Source organism: Apis dorsata, unplaced genomic scaffold (genome assembly GCF_000469605.1).
Source record: "Apis dorsata unplaced genomic scaffold, Apis dorsata 1.3 scaffold_99, whole genome shotgun sequence".
NCBI lineage: Eukaryota > Metazoa > Arthropoda > Insecta > Hymenoptera > Apidae > Apis > Apis dorsata.
This window is the reverse complement of record NW_006263397.1, coordinates 1,833,174-1,838,345: the sequence shown is the minus strand read 5'-3', so window position 1 is coordinate 1,838,345 and position 5,172 is coordinate 1,833,174. Positions and strand designations below refer to the sequence as shown.

The window sequence follows — 5,172 nt, the reverse complement described above, 5'->3', positions numbered from 1 at the left end:
TTTTTTTTTTTTTTTTTTTTTTTAATCATATAGGCTATTTCACTTCTATTGGAATAATTGAAAACACATTCATTCGATGATATCATTGCTCATCGAATCAAATTGGCTTTCAACGAAATCAATATATTAATTTTTATTATAGATAGAAAAATTATTTTATGTAGCTAATTGTTGTCATAATTCAATTATCTATAATAAGTAATTAATTATATATATATATATTATAGGTAGCTCTTTATTAAAAACAACTCAGATATAGAACAAGATTTTTATTAGATTATCCTTCTACGTTTATCATTCAGCTTTTCAAATGAAATATAAGTGTTTTTTTAACCCTCTTGTTCTCGTATTCATTAAAATATTCAAAATCATTTTTAAGAGATGGATTGATTTTTTTTTCCCCAATGAATTGTCGATATTCCCTGTTTGATTCTCGGTTAAATTGATAGATTAACTTATTGTGAACAAGAGTAAGTGTAGAGAACACGACGCAATTACGGATGAAGGGTAACATTAATCTTTCTGGTACTTCGGCCAAAGTTCGACCGATTAAGAGTTGGGGCGTGTTTGGTTCCGAGTAGTAGTCATTCATAACGTTAGATGACCTATGGCAATATTCTTCTTGGAATATCTTCATCTTTAACTTCGTTATTTGATTTGTATTTTAATCATCGAGATCATGCGTTCAATTAATATTGAAAAATTATTTTGATTTTTCAGTATCTCTAAGCGAGTAAATTCTCGAGAAACTTTTATTTTCTTTAATCCATTCCAAATTTAATTAAAATAATTTTCTAAATCGTTGGTGACGTTTCGAAAAATTTGGCATGAAATTATTATTAAGCTTCGATCACGTTTATCTCATCATCATCAACGAGCAAAATAATCGAGAATTTTTCAAAGTTGAGAATCAAGATAGGGTATATAGATATAATTTTTTTGATTTCGGTATATAATCACGATCTGGAGTATTTGTTTCCTTTCAATTTTCTATTTCAATTGATTTTTTTCATAATAAAAGTAATAAACTTTCATATATATATTTTTCAAAAAGTATTGGAATATTCTATCAACGACTGGCGAGGGAAATTATTAAAAATAAGATGGAGCAGAGATGTGTTGGATCGTTTCGATTGGTAATCGATATGTCACTCGGCCAATAAGAAACACGTGAATTTTCTATTATTGATTTATTCTCATTGTTGAACAGAGATACTTGCAGATAATACAATTCTCGTATTCAACGGTTTCGATAATGTTCTGCCCGATGTTTTCGTTAAATTGAAATGAGACGTGTTGGGATGACATGGATATCTGTAGTACTTTATCAGATCCGTGCATTATTGCAAAATTCTGCCGCGTTGGAATCACGATGATGAATTGGCAATACCAATATCGATTGTTTCAGCCGTATTCTGTAATTAAGGAGGAGAGGAAAGAAGGAAGGGATGCAAATAAATTCTTTGACTTAGAAAGGAAAATATTTCGTAAAAATATTCTTTAGTTACAGTTTAGTTTAGTTATTTGAGGGAATTTTTAAATTTGGAGCACAAATTATAAAAAGAAAACGGTAAATTATCGAATCTGTTCTCAATCACCAAAAAAATATCTGTATCCTTTTTTCTTTAGGGTTCTAAAAATTTTATTTTTCGATAGGCTTTTAATTATTTTTCCAAAGGATATTTATTATTATTAGGATTGTTTATCGGTCGAGAGAAGATTTAATCTAGTTATACGTCACTTTATGCGACAATGCATATAATTTGTTCCATATTCACGTTTCCATCATATCTCGAGCAAAGTACGGCTGCATATATGCACGTCCGATGTTACTCTTATTTTTCACGTCTTTCGTGATTAATTCTTTGAGGAGTACACGTTTTATTGTCAAAAATGTTATTGTTATTAGCTTTTAAATTTTCACTCGAGTGAATTCAATTGTGCATGTTTGTTCAGAAGATATTAAGATATGTGAAGGAAAGTGTGTATAGCTATACAATATCTTTATCATTTTTATATAGAAGTGATCAAAGTATTACGGTTTCAAAGAATTTCAAAAATTAAATTTGTCACTTGCAATTTTTTTTATTATACGTTCTTAATTATCCATTAACTAGAATTAAGAAACGAGCTCAAAAATAAGTATCTCTTTCGATGCAATGGAAAATTATAAAGCTATTGAAAATGATAGTGAAATCATATTTATTAATAAGACATGAAAAAAGTCAAATGTTATCGTTTCGAAAGCTCTTCCAAATTTTTTTCCAATCAATGATGTTATAATATATCGTACATACTATAAATAATTATAATAATTAATTAAACCGGTGCTTGAAAATCTTTTTCTTTTTTTTAATAAAGCTTTTAAAATTATCATTGATTCAAAATATTTTTTCATACATAATTTATCAGGTTGTATATTTTTATCACCACGTATTACAAATTAAGTTAAGATTAAACCATTACCTGGGTAAACATAGGATTACTTGCAATCTCTCTAAATAAAGTCCAAGGTTCAATTAAATAGCATTCGAAAAATAAAAATAAAATTATAAATTTGGATAACTTATCGAAAATACCTCTCGATCTCCTCATCGATTCCAATTAATCCAAAATATATATTTCTCGAAAAATATTTCGAATTATATCGCGAGACTGCAAATCGATATAAAAATTTAAATTTTTCCCCAACGTGATAATTGTAACAATATCGAACGAAATAACGATACACGTTTTGCGTCACTGCATTGTTTTTCTCAGTGAAGGAAGAACGGTCGTGCGTTTGAGAAGGCAGATCCGTGTGCGTTAACCATTAAAGAAAATCTTTGTACCCCAGCTGTTCGATAACGCATCGCAGACCAATCATTTGCTACTTGCCACTTTTCAAAATCGGATTGATTCGAGGGACAAACAACAATATTCACGCATTGTTCGTCGTGCATTGTCCAATTCAACTTTGTATCAGTATCTCTCGGAACGATGATTGTCGCGTTGGACGATAATAGGCCATCGTTCTTATCATCCTTGTTGTTGACATGTTGAAAATTCGACGTTATCTGTGTAGACATTTCATGGTTCCTGTGCATACACAGATGCGACACTTTTTGTGTTGTCATAGATGACGCGTTATTGGTAGCTAGTTTTACTTGTTTAATCGTTGCAGCAGATATTTTTCGCAAATATGACCTCGGTTATCTAAACTAATCGGGAGACGTGGATAAAGAATTATCAGATAATAGAGTGATTATTTTCTTGATGTGTCGTTTAAAAAATGTATAAATATTAATAATAAGAGATTGGAAATAATAGAATTAAAGTGAATTTCGGTTTGAAATTTTCGAATTCAATTATTAAAATAAAACGATTTCAACGACAATTTATCATTTGGTATATATTCTCTTGCGTGTCTTGCATTCTTCAATCACTTCTTTTGAGAGGAGGGGGAATCTTGAATATCTAAAAAAGAATATTAAGGTACGTCTTCATTGCTATTTGTATATTTATTGATTAATCGAACAAACATTTCATCACATTGAAAACACGTTCTGTAATATCATCTAGTTGCACTTTTAACATTCTCAAATTGCTCACAGTTGATGTGTATCCATCGTATATTTTCACGGCAAGAAGAACTCGTATAACAGAGGTTTTTATTGTATATTTTTGGTAAGTAAGAAGCTAAATTAGACACGTTTCTCAAATATCGTCGTGTTGTAGGTGGTTGTCAGTAAGTACTTGTCAAACTATTAGATCGTAGATACGGGAGCATGGAACGTTTGTCAATAATGAAATACGATCTTCGTGTGTGACAAATGTTCGATACGTCTCCTATTCATTAGGGCACATAGTAGAAAACGTGTTCAAACAGTTCGACTTTTCCTTCCTCGCTGACATTGAGTTTCAATTTATTACTCTAATGTAATTGATATATTATTGTAAGTGAGTAGCTGTGCCTTTTATCCGATTTGTAATATTGATTCGTGATCAATATTGTATTTTTTTTATTTAATTCAATTCGATATTTAATTTAATTCAATACAGATATCTAATTTATAAAAAGATAAGTAGATATGTAATCGATTCATATAACGTACGTGATAGAATAGAAAACAATAACGAAAAATTATTGCCGTATAATATAAATAAATTACCTATAAATTATCAAAGGTAGAAACAAAAATGAATAAAATAAACGAATTGGTCGAAGTTCGAAGATATAATATGTAATAGTAAAGAGCAGTTTGTGTCACATGAACAGTACATTTCTTATGTATATAAGCATATAAAGTGTTTATTTTCTTCTCTGATGACGAAATGAAATTCATTTATTAAATAATACGAATGTAAACATAATATCTCTTCTCAAGAGATTTAAAACTTCAGTAAATATAAATGTAAGATGATCCGATATTGAGAAATAATATCATGGAATCAATAACAGTTGGAATTAATAGAAGAAATGATAAAATCCATAAGGTTTGATTTATTTAATTTTTCATTTATTAAAAATCATCTATAAACATTTCTTAGATATTAAATAAAACGGAATGCTGACCTCTTGTTGTTCCATTATATTTTAAAAAATTTCTTATCTAGAGTCTCTTCTCTCCTTATCAATTACTTATATAAGCTTTTACCGTGCATTTAAAAAACAAAATTTAATAAACGCTTGGAGCAACAATTTGCAGAAATTGCAAAGGATGACTCGTCTCGTTCGATAATTTTGAGAAAAAAAGGAAAAAAAAAAAACCAACTTGGAGGCGCCGGGCATCGATCCCGGTACCTCTCGCATGCTAAGCGAGCGCTCTACCATCTGAGCTACGCCCCCTGATAAGAAAGATTGGAATTCCGCGAAACTTCCGGAGCGATAACGCGGCCCAATTTTTTTTCCTTTTTTTTTTTAATTGATTTTTCACTGATTCTCGAGCTTTAATTGACAGCCGGTTAATTAAACGAACCGGTTGCAACAGATTACACGTAAGAATCGAGCTATTATCCCTCGTTGAAATTCGTTTATCGTTAATCTCTTTCTCTCTCTCTCTCTCTTTTTCCTTTTTTCTGAGTTAGTCATTGTTGAATCATCTTTTATGTGTGTCAGATCGTTGCACTTAAATGCGTTTATTAAACGTTATTAATTGCGCGAGTTGCGTGATTATTTTACTGTGCGATATG

General features: G+C 30.0%; 1 protein-coding gene and 1 non-coding gene across 3 annotated transcripts in view; one reads left to right on the top strand and one right to left on the bottom strand.

Moving 5' to 3' along the window:
• Window positions 1-5,172, top strand: part of LOC102678389 (sestrin homolog) — a 140,092-nt gene that overhangs the window by 95,885 nt on the left and 39,035 nt on the right. The gene's annotated exons all lie outside the window — the stretch shown is intronic.
• Trnaa-agc lies at window positions 4,756-4,828 on the bottom strand. The gene has a single exon. It is a non-coding gene; the product is annotated as a tRNA-Ala (tRNA).